This window comes from Cherax quadricarinatus, chromosome 69 (assembly GCF_038502225.1).
Source record: "Cherax quadricarinatus isolate ZL_2023a chromosome 69, ASM3850222v1, whole genome shotgun sequence".
Lineage (NCBI taxonomy): Eukaryota > Metazoa > Arthropoda > Malacostraca > Decapoda > Parastacidae > Cherax > Cherax quadricarinatus.
Window position 1 is genome coordinate 16,875,170 of NC_091360.1, and position 17,075 is coordinate 16,892,244.

A 17,075-nucleotide genomic window follows, 5' to 3' on the forward strand; every position below is an offset into this window, starting at 1 on the left:
TTTGTAATGACACTCATCTCTCTGTTGTGTTGTCATGACACTCATCTCTCTGCTGTCTTGTTATGACACTCATCTATCTGTTGTCTTGTCATGACACTCATCTCTCTGCAGAGTTGTCATAATACTCATCTCTCTGCTGTGGTGATATGACAGTCAACTCTCTCTTGTGTTGTCATGGCACTCATCTCTCTGCTGTGTTGTCATGACACTCATCTGTCTGCTGCGTTTCATGACGCACATCTCTCTTTTGTGATGTAATGACAATCATCTCTCTGCTATGTTGTCATGACATTCGTCTCTCTGCTGTGTTGTCATGACACTCATCTCTCAGCTGTGTTGTCATGACACTCGTCTCTCTGCTGTGTTGTCATTACACTCATCTCTCTGCTGTCTTGTTACGACACTCACTTCTCTGCTTTGTTGTCATGGCACTCATCACTCTGCTGTGTTATCACGACACTCGTCTCTCTGCTGTGTTCTCATGACACTCGTCCCTCTGCTGTGTTGTCATGACACTCATCTCTCTGCTGTGTTGTCATGACACTCATCTCTCTGCTGTGTTGTCATGACACTCATCTCTCTGTTGTTTTGTCATGACACTAATATCTCTGCTGTGTTGCCATGATACCATCTCTCTGTTGTGTTGTTATGACACTCATCTCTCTGTTGTGTTGTCATGACACTCATCTCTCTGCTGTGTTGTCATGACACTCATATCTCTGTTGTGTTGTCGTGACACTCTTCTCTATGCTGTGTTGTAATGACACTCATCTCTCTGCTGTGTTGTCATGATACTCATCTCTCTGCTGTGTTATGACAGCCATCTCTCTGTTGTGTTGTCATTGCACTCATCTCTCTGCTGTGTTGTCATGATACTCATCTCTCTGCTGTGTTGTCATGACACTCATCTCTCTGCTGTGTTTCATGACGCAAATCTCTCTGCTGTGTTGTCATGACACTCATCTCTCTGCTGTGTTGTCATGACACTCGTCTCTCTGCTGTGTTGTCATGACACTCATCTCTCTGCCGTGTTGTTATGACACTCGTCTCTCTGCTGTGTTTTCATGACACTCGTCTCTCTGCTGTGTTGTCATGACACTCGTCTCTCTTCTGTATTTTTATGACACTCATCTCTCTGCTGTGTTGTCATGGCGCTCATCTCTCTGCTGTGTTGTCATGACACTCGTCTCTCTCCTATGTTGTCATGACACTCGTCTCTCTGTTGTGTTGTCATGACACTCATCTCTCTGCTGTGTTGTCATGACACTCGTCTCTCTGTTGTGTTGTCATGACACTCGTCTCTCTGCTGTGTTGTCATGACACTCATCTTTCTGCTGAGTTGTCATGACGCTCATGTCTCTGTTTTGTTGTCATGACACTCATCTCTCTGCTGTGTTGTCATTACACTCGTCTCTTTGCTGTATTGTCATGACACTCATCTTTCTGCTGTGCTGTCATGACACTCGTCTCTCTGCTGTGTTGTCATGACACTCGTCTGTCTGCGGGGTTGTCATGACATTCGTCTCACTGCTGTGTTGTCATGACACTCGTCTCTCTGCTGTGTTGTCATGTCACTCATCTCTCTGCTGTGTTGTCAAGACACTCATGTTTCTGCTGTGCTGTCATGACACTCGTGTCTCTGCTGTGTTGTCATGACACTCGTCTATCTGCTGGGTTGTCATGACCCTCATCTTTCTGCTGTGTTGTCATGACACTCGTCTCTCTGCTGTGTTGTCATGAGACTCGTCTCTCTGCTGTGTTGTCATGACACTCCTCTCTCTGCTGTGTTGTCATGACACTCGTCTCTCTGCTGTGTTGTCATGACACTCGTCTGTCTGCTGTGCTGTCATGACTCTCGTCTCTCTGCTGTGTTGTCATGACACTCATCCCTCTGCTGTGTTGTCATGACACTCCTCTCTCTGCTGTGTTGTCATGACACTCGTCTCTCTGCTGGGTTGTCATGACACTCCTCTCTCTGCTGTGTTGTCTCGACACTCGTCTCTCTGCTGTGTTGTCATGACACTGGTCTCTATGCTGTGTTGTCATGAAACCCGTCTCTCTGCGGGGATGTCATGACACTAGCCTCTCTGCTGTGTTGTCATGACACTCGTCTCTCTGCTGTGTTGTCATGACACTCGTCTCTCTGCTGTGTTGTCATGACACTCATCTCTCTGCCGTGTTGTTATGACACTCGTCTCTCTGCTGTGTTTTCATGACACTCGTCTCTCTGCTGTGTTGTCATGAGACTCGTCTCTCTGCTGTGTTGTCATGACACTTTCTCTGCTGTGTTGTCATGACACTCGTCTCTCTGCTGTGTTGTCATGACACTCCTCTCTCTGCTGTGTTGTCATGACACTCGTCTCTCTGCTGTGTTGTCATGACACTCGTCTGTCTGCTGTGCTGTCATGACTCTCGTCTCTCTGCTGTGTTGTCATGACACTCATCCCTCTGCTGTGTTGTCATGACACTCCTCTCTCTGCTGTGTTGTCATGACACTCGTCTCTCTGCTGGGTTGTCATGACACTCCTCTCTCTGCTGTGTTGTCTCGACACTCGTCTCTCTGCTGTGTTGTCATGACACTGGTCTCTATGCTGTGTTGTCATGAAACCCGTCTCTCTGCGGGGATGTCATGACACTAGCCTCTCTGCTGTGTTGTCATGACACTCGTCTCTCTGCTGTGTTGTCATGACACTCGTCTCTCTGCTGTGTTGTCATGACACTCATCTCTCTGCCGTGTTGTTATGACACTCGTCTCTCTGCTGTGTTTTCATGACACTCGTCTCTCTGCTGTGTTGTCATGAGACTCGTCTCTCTGCTGTGTTGTCATGACACTTTCTCTGCTGTGTTGTCATGACACTCGTCTCTCTGCTGTGTTGTCATGACACTCGTCTCTCTGCTGTGTTGTCATGACACTCGTCTCTCTGCTGCGTTGTCATGACACTCAACTCTCTGCTGTGTTGTCATGACACTCGTCTCTCTGCCGTGTTTTCATGACACTCGTCTCTCTTCTGTGTTTTCATGACACTCGTCTCTCTGCTTGGTTGTCACGACACTCGTCTCTCTACTGTGTTGTCATGACACTGGTCTCTCTGCTGTGTTGTCATGAAACCCGTCTCTCTGCTTTGTTGTCATGACACTCGTCTCTCTGCGGGGTTGTCATGACTCTCGTCTCTCTGCTGTGTTGTCATGACACTCGTCTCTCTGCTGGGTTGTCATGACTCTCGTCTCTCTGCTGTGTTGTCACGACACTCGTCTCTCTGCTGTGTTGTCATGACACTCGTCTCTCTGCTGTGTTGTCATGACACTCGTCTTTCTGCTGTGTTGCCATGACACTCGTCTCTCTGCTGTGTTGTCATGACACTCGTCTCTCTGCTGTGTTGTCATGACACTCGTCTCTCTGCTGTGTTGTCATGACACTCGTGTCTCTGCTGTGTTGTCATGACACTCGTCTCCCTGCTGTGTTGTCATGACACTCAACTCTCTGCTGTGTTGTCATGACACTCGTCTCTCTGCTGGGTTGTCATGACTCTCATCTCTCTGCTGTGTTGTCATGACACTCAACTCTCTGCTGTGTTGTCATGACACTCGTCTCTCTGCTGTGTTGTCATGACACTCGTCTCTCTGCTGTGTTGTCATGACACTCGTCTCTCTGCTGTGTTGTCATGACACTCGTCTCTCTGCTGTGTTGTCAAGACACTCATCTTTCTGCTGTGCTGTCATGACACTCGTCTCTCTGCTGTGTTGCCATGACACTCGTCTCTCTGCAGTGTTGTCATGACACTCGTCTCTCTGCTGGTTTGTCATGACTCTCGTCTCTCTGCTGTGTTGTCATAAGAACATAAGAACATAAAAACATAAGAAAGGAGGAACACTGCAGCAGGCCTGTTGGCCCATACTAGGCAGGTCCTTTACAAATCATCCCACTAACAAACATTTGACCAACCCAATTTTCAATGCCACCCAACAGAGCAGAGAGGCATGACACTCGTCTCTCTGCTGTGTTGTCATGACACTCGTCTCTCTGCAGTGTTGTCATGACACTCTTCTCTCTGCGGGGTTGTCATGACTCTCGTCTCTCTGCTGTGTTGTCATGACACTCGTCTCTCTGCTGTGTTGTCATGACACTCTTCTCTCTGCGGGGTTGTCATGACTCTCGTCTCTCTGCTGTGTTGTCATGACACTCGTCTCTCTGCTGTGTTGTCAAGACACTCATCTTTCTGCTGTGCTGTCATGACACTCGTCTCTCTGCTGTGTTGTCATGACACTCGTCTCTCTGCAGTGTTGTCATGACACTCGTCTCTCTGCTGTGTTGTCATGACACTCGTCTCTCTGCTGTGTTTTCATGACACTCGTCTCTCTGCTGTGTTGTTATGACACTCGTCTCTCTGCTGTCTTGTCATGACACTCGTCTCTCTGCTGTGTTGTCCTGACACTCGTCTCTCTGCTGTGTTGTTATGACACTCGTCTCTCTGCTGTGTTGTCATGACACTCGTCTCTCTGCTGTGTTGTCATGACACTCGTCTCTCTGCTGTGTTGTCATGACACTCGTCTCTCTGCTGTGTTGTCATGACACTCGTCTCTCTGCTGTGTTGTCATGACAGTCTTCTCTCTGCTGTGTTGTCATGGCACTCGTCTCTCTGCTGTGTTGTCATGACACTCGTCTCTCTGCTGTGTTGTCATGACACTCCTCTCTCTGCGGGGTTGTCATGACACTCGTCTCTCTGCTGTGTTGTCATGACACCCGTCTCTCTGCGGGGTTGTCATGACACTCGTCTCTCTGCTGTGTTTTCATGACACTCCTCTCTCTGCTGTGTTGTCATGACACTCGTCTCTCTGGTGTGTTGTCATGACACTCGTCTCTCTGCTGTGTTGTCATGGCACTCTTCTCTCTGCGGGGTTGTCATGACACTAGCCTCTCTGCTGTGTTGTCATGACACTCGTCTGTCTGCTGTGTTGTCATGACACTCTTCTCTCTGCGGGGTTGTCATGACTCTCGTCTCTCTGCTGTGTTGTCATGACACTCGTCTCTCTGCTGTGTTGTCAAGACACTCATCTTTCTGCTGTGCTGTCATGACACTCGTCTCTCTGCTGTGTTGTCATGACACTCGTCTCTCTGCAGTGTTGTCATGACACTCGTCTCTCTGCTGTGTTGTCATGACACTCGTCTCTCTGCTGTGTTTTCATGACACTCGTCTCTCTGCTGTGTTGTTATGACACTCGTCTCTCTGCTGTCTTGTCATGACACTCGTCTCTCTGCTGTGTTGTCCTGACACTCGTCTCTCTGCTGTGTTGTTATGACACTCGTCTCTCTGCTGTGTTGTCATGACACTCGTCTCTCTGCTGTGTTGTCATGACACTCGTCTCTCTGCTGTGTTGTCATGACACTCGTCTCTCTGCTGTGTTGTCATGACACTCGTCTCTCTGCTGTGTTGTCATGACAGTCTTCTCTCTGCTGTGTTGTCATGGCACTCGTCTCTCTGCTGTGTTGTCATGACACTCGTCTCTCTGCTGTGTTGTCATGACACTCGTCTCTCTGCGGGGTTGTCATGACACTCTTCTCTCTGCTGTGTTGTCATGACACCCGTCTCTCTGCGGGGTTGTTATGACACTCGTCTCTCTGCTGTGTTGTCATGACACTCGTCTCTCTGCTGTGTTGTCATGGCACTCGTCTCTCTGCTGTGTTGTCATGACACTCGTCTCTCTGCTGTGTTGTCATGACACTCGTCTCTCTGCGGGGTTGTCATGACACTCGTCTCTCTGCTGTGTTGTCATGGCACCCGTCTCTGTGCGGGGTTGTCATGACACTCGTCTCTCTGCTGTGTTGTCATGACACTCGTCTGTCTGCTGTGTTGTCATGACACTTGTCTCTCTGCTGTGTTGTCATGACACCCGTCTCTCTGCGGGGTTGTCATGACACTCATCTTTCTGCTGTGTTGTCATGACACCCGTCTCGCTGCTGTGTTGTCATGACACTCGTCTCTCTGCTGTGTTGTCATGACACTCTTCTCTATGCTGTGTTGTCATGACTCTCGTCTCTCTGCTGTGTTGTCATGACACTCGTCTCTCTGCTGTGTTGTCATGACACGCGTCTCTCTGCTGTGTTGTCATGAGACTCGTCTCTCTGCTGTGTTGTCATGACGCTCGTCTCTTTGCTGTGTTGTCATGACACTCGTCTCTCTGCTGTGTTGTCATGACACTCGTCTCTCTTCTGTGTTGTCATGACACTCGTCTCTCTTCTGTGTTGTCATGACACTCGTCTCTCTGCTGAGTTGTCATGACACTCGTCTCTCTGCTGTGTTTTCATGACACTCGTCTCTCTGCTGTGTTGTCATGAGACTCGTCTCTCTGCTGTGTTGTCATGACACTTTCTCTGCTGTGTTGTCATGACACTCGTCTCTCTGCTGTGTTGTCATGACACTCGTCTCTCTGCTGTGTTGTCATGACACTCGTCTCTCTGCTGCGTTGTCATGACACTCAACTCTCTGCTGTGTTGTCATGACACTCGTCTCTCTGCCGTGTTTTCATGACACTCGTCTCTCTTCTGTGTTTTCATGACACTCGTCTCTCTGCTTGGTTGTCACGACACTCGTCTCTCTACTGTGTTGTCATGACACTGGTCTCTCTGCTGTGTTGTCATGAAACCCGTCTCTCTGCTTTGTTGTCATGACACTCGTCTCTCTGCGGGGTTGTCATGACTCTCGTCTCTCTGCTGTGTTGTCATGACACTCGTCTCTCTGCTGGGTTGTCATGACTCTCGTCTCTCTGCTGTGTTGTCACGACACTCGTCTCTCTGCTGTGTTGTCATGACACTCGTCTCTCTGCTGTGTTGTCATGACACTCGTCTCTCTGCTGTGTTGCCATGACACTCGTCTCTCTGCTGTGTTGTCATGACACTCGTCTCTCTGCTGTGTTGTCATGACACTCGTCTCTCTGCTGTGTTGTCATGGCACTCGTCTCTCTGCTGTGTTGTCATGACACTCGTCTCTCTGCTGTGTTGTCATGACTCTCGTCTCTCTGCTGTGTTGTCATGACACTCGTCTCTCTGCTGTGTTGTCATGACACTCGTCTCTCTGCTGTGTTGTCATGACACTCGTCTCTCTGCTGTGTTGTCATGACACTCGTCTCTCTGCTGTGTTGTCATGACACTCGTCTCTCTGCTGTGTTGTCATGACACTCGTCTCTCTGCTGTGTTGTCATGACTCTCGTCTCTCTGCTGTGTTGTCATGACACTCGTCTCTCTGCTGTGTTGTCATGACACTCGTCTCTCTGCTGTGTTGTCATGACACTCGTCTCTCTGCTGTGTTGTCATGACACTCGTCTCTCTGCTGTGTTGTCATGACACTCGTCTCTCTGCTGTGTTGTCATGACACTCGTCTCTCTGCTGTGTTGTCATGACACTCGTCTCTCTGCTGTGTTGTCATGACACTCGTCTCTCTGCTGTGTTGTCATGACACTCGTCTCTCTGCTGTGTTGTCATGACACTCGTCTCTCTGCTGTGTTGTCATGACACTCGTCTCTCTGCTGTGTTGTCATGACACTCGTCTCTCTGCTGTGTTGTCATGACACTCGTCTCTCTGCTGTGTTGTCATGACACTCGTCTCTCTGCTGTGTTGTCATGACACTCGTCTCTCTGCTGTGTTGTCATGACACTCGTCTCTCTGCTGTGTTGTCATGACACTCGTCTCTCTGCTGTGTTGTCATGACACTCGTCTCTCTGCTGTGTTGTCATGACGCTCGTCTTCCCAACACTGTCGCTCCTCCACTACTTCTTCTCAGTATTCGTAACTTCTTCAGAATGCTGTATTTGTCATTGTTTTCATTATTTTCATCTCTACTGTTGCCTCTCACATTTTTTTATATTTCATCTACCTTCGTACTCACCTAATTGTGGTTGTAGAGGTCGAGTCCCAGCTCTTGGTCTTGCGTCTTCGCTGGTGGCTTCAAAGTTGACTGTGTTCTGGCTTTAGAAAGACGTATCATACCTCCTTATGGAACTATGATGAGATCCTGTCTCTACCACGACACTGTACAGGTTATTCCACTTCCTCACTAGTCTAAGACGGAACAAATACTTCCTGCCATCCAGCTATCCTTCTATTTTATCTGTCATCTTCTAGCTATGTCCTCCTCTTCATGTTTCCTATTACTATTCTCAGACTATATATCAATGGTATACAGTACCAACAAGATGAAGAATTAAACACATGTGCATCATCTGGGTATCTATCAAGTGCCTTTATCAATTCAATGGAAGGACATAATATGAAGACTGTAGAAGTATATACAGAAGACGAGGTAATCAGTCCCTCAGACTATGAGTAGGTGACGACCACCGTATTCTTGAAGAATCTGAGAGATTCAAAAAACAAATAGATGGTCGTTATTATCCATCTTTCCTCTTTCCTCGTCTTTCCATTCAGACTATATTGTCTCTTACATTCACTTTAAAGAGAATAAGCCAATGGAAATCTTTTTCCACTATCTTGTCTTCCTTTGTCGTCCACCTATTCAGTCTTTTTTTTTTTGCACTCTTCTCCGCTCCTCTCTCTGTTCTCATATTTCCTCGGATTTCTCGTTCTGTTCCCGTTTAAGTGCCACTCACTCTGGCTGAGTGGTTACAATAGCATCTCACTGTAGGAGAGTCACGGTTCACTTCCCAGGTGAGTATTGTTCGGTACAGCGCTTGGGACTAGCAGGGAGAAGTTCAAGCCTCCAGTCCTTCATATATGACGTTTTTTGATAACCGTATATATATAAATATATATATATATATATATATATATATATATATATATATATATATATATATATATATATATATATATATATATATATATATATATATATATATATATATATATATATATATATATATATATATATATATATATATATATATATATATATATATATATATATATATATATATATATATATATATATATATATATATATATACAAATGCTTAAAAATTTGCAAACGGGGGAAAGTATTTAGGGACATTATCTCTCAGTCCACAGCAGGATTCGAATCTGCGTTCACAGATACAGAGTGTGCAGGTTTGATTCCTGCGGTGAACTGAGAGATATATGTACGCATTCCTGTTATCACTTGCATCCCTTCCTCTCTCATACTTTCAACCGTTCTCTCACAGACAGCATTTTCCTTTACATCTCATTTAACATTCATTTTGTCCTTTAATCCATCTACTATCAGAACTGATGGATGCTATATTCACCCTTAGCTTCTCGTTCATTTTCTATAGCTTTTCTTGTAACTTCAGCTAGAGTTTCCTTCCTTTGTGTTCCCTGATCAGTAAGGTCACCGAGGGCAATATTCTCAGGTGTACACAAGGTTAAGTAAAGACTGTGAGGTGCTGGAAGTGTGTGAAAGTGTGTAGGGTGGCGGAAAGTCGTGTACGTAAGGATTTACAAACACTCACACTCACCACAAGTTACCTAGTATGTTACAAAATACAATAAAACACCATAAAAGCTACTGAAAATGAAAGTAAAAGAACAATAATAAAATAGAGCGAGGAGGAGGAAGCCGTGCGTGAGAACACGGAACTTCCTGATAAGAAAAAAAACAGAAAATATTCACCAGGCAAACTTAAGTTCCGACGTGTGAAAAGAGGAAAAAAAGCATCGGACAGACCGTGATCAAACATCGCTTGAAAGAACACATTGTGCGCAATTTTTCTCCTCGTCTCTCCTCCCCCCCCACACACACTGAGTGAACTAGATATAACAAAGCCAATGGATTAGACACATGTGCAACACTTAGGTATCTTTATTGAGACAACGTTTCGCCACATAGTGCTTCACAGTCCTATACAAAGAAAAATGGTGAAGATCAGAAGGAGTTTGAGGTTATCAGTCCCTTAGCCTGGAGTCGATGTAATGAGTCCATCAGTCTTGAAAAGAATACAGCGAAGAAGTGACTTATATACTGTAGACAGGTGAGGAGAAGCAGTCGTAGGTGATATCATATTGGAAGTAGGTCATGCCTGTAGGTTAAGCAAGTGAAGAATTCCCTGTATCAAGACCCCAAGATGTTGCTGTGTCTGACAGGAATGTAGTTACATGGTTCAGAAAATCTACAAGTTGATAAATTAGACACATGTGCAACACTTGAAGCCACTGTGTGGCGGAACGTTTCCACAATGAAGATACCCTTGTGTTGCACATGTGTCTAATTATCAACTTATCGGTTTTCTGAACCATTTATCTAGAAAAGTAATGATCCTTGTGAATTTGCTAGCCAAAGTTTACAAGTCAATGGACACAGTAGAGTGGCTGTACCAGCGGAAGATAGTGAACTCACTCCTAATATTTAAAGAAGGAAACAGGCAGAAAATACTAAGCTTCAGAAGCGTATCATTGACATCAATATTAATTAAGGTAGTGAAAAAAATAATAGGAAAGCGAGTGTGTATCTCCTTGAAAATTAAAGTTTCATAAATGAGAACCAGAACGGATTAGAAGCCGTTAAATCTGTCTGGGATCTTATGACAGAGTAACAGAAACAGTACGGGAGAGAGAGAGACGGGTGGGTTGCATATTCTGTGGACAGGGAGCTGACACAGTTACATGTATGGTCAGGCCAAAAAAAATCGATAAACAAACAGGAATACAGAGATCGAAGAATTCCTACCAGGGAGGAGACAGGGAGCAATGTTCTGAGACGAGATTGGAGAATTGACAACTGTATAAAATATGGTTTCACAAGGATCGGTATTGTGACGAACGTAACAAATGAGGAACATTGCAACAAGCCTACTGGCTCATACTAGGCAGGTCTTTCCCCAACCCACTAACAAAAAACATTTGCCCGACCCATTTTCAGTGCCACCTAAGGGATAAGCTCTGGTAACCTTATTAACCTGTGTGCGAAGTCCCATTTAAATCCATCCCTTTTCACTCATGTAATTTTTTTACAACAAACCGGCCGTATCCCACCGAGGCAAGGTGACTTAAAAAGAAAACCCATAGTTTTCCTTTTTAAATTTAGTAATTCATACAGGAGAAGGGGTTACTAGCCCCTTGCTCCCGACATTTTAGTCGCCTCTTACGACACACTTGGCTTTTTCTAACCAATCTTTTAAGCTATTTCTGGCAGCCTAATAGTGAATTACATGCCGGCAGCGATAGTTTTGTAGATCCATGTTAGCAGACGATGAAAATTAACGTGAAGGTTCAAAGTTGGAAAGAGAGATGATCAGGACAGATGATACACGTGATCAGACAAGTGATTACTGGTACTCATACCCAGGAAATACAAGATTGTGATGGTTAATACAGAAGAAAGAGATAATGAACCACTAGAAGAACGTTGTGGTGAGTATAATACTGAGTATATCTCCTGGAGCACTCACTCAAATAATAACTTGGTGAGTATAATACTGAGTATATCTCCTGGAGCACTCACTCAAGTAATAACTTGGTGAGTATAATACTGAGTATATCTCCTGGAGCACTCACTCAAGTAATAACTTGGTGAGTATAATACTGAGTATATCTCCTGGAGCACTCACTCAAGTAATAACTTGGTGAGTATAATACTGAGTATATCTCCTGGAGCACTCACTCAGGTAATAACTTGGTGAGTATAATACTGAGTATATCTCCTGGAGCACTCACTTAAGTAATAACTTGGTGAGTATAATACTGAGTATATCTCCTGGAGCACTCACTCAAGTAATAACTTGGTGAGTATAATACTGAGTATATCTCCTGGAGCACTCACTCAGGTAATAACTTGGTGAGTATAATACTGAGTATATCTCCTGGAGCACTCACTCAAGTAATAACTTGGTGAGTATAATACTGAGTATATCTCCTGGAGCACTCACTCAAGTAATAACTTGGTGAGTATAATACTGAGTATATCTCCTGGAGCACTCACTCAAGTAATAACTTGGTGAGTATAATACTGAGTATATCTCCTGGAGCACTCACTCAAGTAATAACTTGGTGAGTATAATACTGAGTATATCTCCTGGAGCACTCACTCAAGTAATAACTTGGTGAGTATAATACTGAGTATATCTTTTGGAGCACTCACTCAAGTAATAACTTGGTGAGTATAATACTGAGTATATCTCCTGGAGCACTCACTCAAGTAATAACTTGGTGAGTATAATACTGAGTATATCTTTTGGAGCACTCATTCATGTAATAACTTGGTGAGTATAATACTGAGTATATCTCCTGGAGCACTCACTCAAGTAATAACTTGGTGAGTATAATACTGAGTATATCTCCTGGAGCACTCACTCAAATAATAACTTGGTGAGTATAATACTGAGTATATCTCCTGGAGCACTCACTCAAGTAATAACTTGGTGAGTATAATACTGAGTATATCTCCTGGAGCACTCACTCAAGTAATAACTTGGTGAGTATAATACTGAGTATATCTCCTGGAGCACTCACTCAAGTAATAACTTGGTGAGTATAATACTGAGTATATCTCCTGGAGCACTCACTCAAGTAATAACTTGGTGAGCATAATACTGAGTATATCTCCTGGAGCACTCACTCAAGTAATAACTTGGTGAGTATAATACTGAGTATATCTCCTTGAGCACTCACTCAAGTAATAACTTGGTGAGTATAATACTGAGTATATCTCCTGGAGCACTCACTCAAGTAATAACTTGGTGAGTATAATACTGAGTATATCTTTTGGAGCACTCACTCAAGTAATAACTTGGTGAGTATAATACTGAGTATATCTCCTGGAGCACTCACTCAAGTAATAACTTGGTGAGTATAATACTGAGTATATCTCCTGGAGCACTCACTCAAGTAATAACTTGGTGAGTATAATACTGAGTATATCTCCTGGAGCACTCACTTAAGTAATAACTTGGTGAGTATAATACTGAGTATATCTCCTGGAGCACTCACTCAAGTAATAACTTGGTGAGTATAATACTGAGTATATCTCCTGGAGCACTCACTCAAGTAATAACTTGGTGAGTATAATACTGAGTATATCTCCTGGAGCACTCACTCAAGTAATAACTTGGTGAGTATAATACAGAGTATATCTCCTGGAGCACTCACTCAAGTAATAACTTGGTGAGTATAATACTGAGTATATCTCCTGGAGCACTCACTCAAGTAATAACTTGGTGAGCATAATACTGAGTATATCTCCTGGAGCACTCACTCAAGTAATAACTTGGTGAGTATAATACTGAGTATATCTCCTGGAGTACTCACTTAAGTAATAACTTGGTGCGTATAATACTGAGTATATCTCCTGGAGCACTCACTCAAGTAATAACTTGGTGAGTATAATACTGAGTATATCTCCTGGAGCACTCACTCAAGTAATAACTTGGTGAGTATAATACTGAGTATATCTCCTGGAGCACTCACTCAAGTAATAACTTGGTGAGTATAATACTGAGTATATCTCCTGGAGCACTCACTCAAGTAATAACTTGGTGAGTATAATACTGAGTATATCTCCTGGAGCACTCACTCAAGTAATAACTTGGTGAGCATAATACTGAGTATATCTCCTGGAGCACTCACTCAAGTAATAACTTGGTGAGTATAATACTGAGTATATCTCCTTGAGCACTCACTCAAGTAATAACTTGGTGAGTATAATACTGAGTATATCTCCTGGAGCACTCACTCAAGTAATAACTTGGTGAGTATAATACTGAGTATATCTTTTGGAGCACTCACTCAAGTAATAACTTGGTGAGTATAATACTGAGTATATCTCCTGGAGCACTCACTCAAGTAATAACTTGGTGAGTATAATACTGAGTATATCTCCTGGAGCACTCACTCAAGTAATAACTTGGTGAGTATAATACTGAGTATATCTCCTGGAGCACTCACTTAAGTAATAACTTGGTGAGTATAATACTGAGTATATCTCCTGGAGCACTCACTCAAGTAATAACTTGGTGAGTATAATACTGAGTATATCTCCTGGAGCACTCACTCAAGTAATAACTTGGTGAGTATAATACTGAGTATATCTCCTGGAGCACTCACTCAAGTAATAACTTGGTGAGTATAATACAGAGTATATCTCCTGGAGCACTCACTCAAGTAATAACTTGGTGAGTATAATACTGAGTATATCTCCTGGAGCACTCACTCAAGTAATAACTTGGTGAGCATAATACTGAGTATATCTCCTGGAGCACTCACTCAAGTAATAACTTGGTGAGTATAATACTGAGTATATCTCCTGGAGTACTCACTTAAGTAATAACTTGGTGCGTATAATACTGAGTATATCTCCTGGAGCACTCACTCAAGTAATAACTTGGTGAGTATAATACTGAGTATATCTCCTGGAGCACTCACTCAAGTAATAACTTGGTGAGTATAATACTGAGTATATCTCCTGGAGTACTCATTTAAGTAATAACTTGGTGAGTATAATACTGAGTATATCTCCTGGAGCACTCACTCAAGTAATAACTTGGTGAGTATAATACTGAGTATATCACCTGGAGCACTCACTCAAGTAATAACTTGGTGAGTATAATAAAGAGTATATCTCCTGGAGCACTCACTCAAGTAATAACTTGGTGAGTATAATACTGAGTATATCTCCTGGAGCACTCACTCAAGTAATAACTTGGTGAGTATAATACTGAGTATATCACCTGGAGCACTCACTCAAGTAATAACTTGGTGAATATAATACTGAGTATATCTCCTGGAGCACTCACTCAAGTAATAACTTGGTGAGTATAATACTGGGTATATCTCCTGGAGCACTCAAGTAATAACTTGGTGAGTATAATACTGAGTGCATCACCTGAGGGTCTCATCTGAACAACTTCTACGGTGTTTGAGCAATAAGAAAAAATCTAAGATTAGTTTCCTTGAACCTCAACGAAGAATGATATACACTGAGACAAATTTTGAAGCCTCCAACACCATCATGGAACCTTCTCTCTGAAAAAGCATAAATAATTTTAAAAAATGCAGAGATTTGCAGTAAGATATCTCAGTAGTGACTTGATAATGGTTCAAAAGAGACGGAAAGATCATCGTAAGATTTCTTTCCTCACTGAGGATTCTTGGTGAATCGTTCCAGCCAGAACAATGACACTTTTTATTCTTTGTTCCAGAACTGTTATGAATAAACTTGACACTGAAGTCAGTGAGTCTTCAGTCATTCAGAGGATAGAGAGAGCAGGGGAGCCATGGTTACGACATACAAGATGCTCAGAGGGCTACGCAGGGTGGCCAAGCAAACACTATTAGTTACGTAATTTGCCAGAAATATTTCCTATAATGGTTATCATAAAGCTTTTTTCTTATAATTTTTTTGAGAGGATTTCTTCCTCTCTTCACTTCCTCTCCTCGCACTCTCTCTTCACTCCTCTCTCTTAACTCCCTCTCTTCACTTCCTTTATTCACTTCCTTTTTCACTCCTTCTCTTCACTCTTCACTCCCTCTTTGATCTCTTCACTCTCTCTCTCTCTATCTTCACTCCCTCTTCTCACTCTCTCTTCATTCCTAAATAATACTATGTTTTCTGCCCTTTTCCCCATCTTCCAATTTCATAAATTTGTTGTTGCTAAGATTGAACTCCAGTAACCACACACTAATACACACACACACACACATACACACACACACACACACATACACACAAACACACACACACACACACACACACACACACACACACACACACACACACACACACATACACACATACACACACACACACACACACACACACACACACACACACACACACACACACACACACACACACATACACACAAACACACACACACACACACACACACACACACACACACACACACACACACACACACACACACACACATACACACATACACACACACACACACACACACACACACACACACACACACACACACACACACACACACACACACACACACACACACACACACACACACATACACACAAACACACACACACACACACACACACACACACACACACACACACACACACACACACACACACACACACACACACACACACACACACACAGAAGGGAAATCAAAGGCTCAGGGGATCATAAGAAGATTGTTCTGGTAAGAAAGAATGGATTGAAGAGCAATGTAAAAGGATGGAGCAAGAGTGGGAGAGCAAACTAAGTAACTTTTCTGTGAAAATGGAGAAGGGGATGGAGGTAGAGATGAAGAAATGGAAGTCACAAGCTGAAGCCACAAAAGGTAAGATACAGGCCCTAGAATATGAGGTAAATATGCTTAAGCGAGTTACAGGGCTATTGCCCAGAGGAGATGTGGCATATGAAGCAGGTGCACCCCTATTAAATGAGGAGCCCAATGGAAAGGAAGGAGACAAGACTTATGCTAAGGCCCTATCAATCCACCAAGCACGGCTGAGGAATGTAGGGCGAGAGCTGTTAGAAGCAGGGATAGCAGTAAGTGAAAGGGAGAGAAGGTAGAGAAAGTGACAGATCCCATGCAGAGGCACGACCATGCCACTAAGAGTTACAGGTAAAAATAAGGGAGACAATGGCTATGTACAAATGGGACCCAGAGACACAGAGGGAAAGGCAATGGGAGGGGGAGAAGAAGTCAGTGTTTATTCATGGGCTTCAGGAGGAAGAAGGGAGGACACATAATGAAAGATGGCAGGAAGAAAAACAAGAGATTGAAAACATCATCAAAGAAATAGGTGAGGAGGATATGACTGGGATAGTAAATTTTCAGAGAATAGGAGGGTACTTGAAGGGGAGAAATCGGCTGGTCAAACTGATTTTCAAGACAGAAATAGTGTGGAATCATCAACATACGTGAGGGTGTTCCTAGACCACAACAGAACGACAGAATGTCAGCAGTTGAGGGAAAAGACACAGAAACGAAAGGGGCTAGGAAGAGAGACAAGGACAGAGTCAGCAGAGGACAACCAGAGCTGGGCAGAGTAACAAGCGCAAGTACACTCTGAACCACCCTCAGAACTCCACAGCAAAACATGCTGTCCCACCACAAACTACAATCCACACTTACAGCCCCCACCCCACACTACGTTGTATAATCCCACAGCACACTG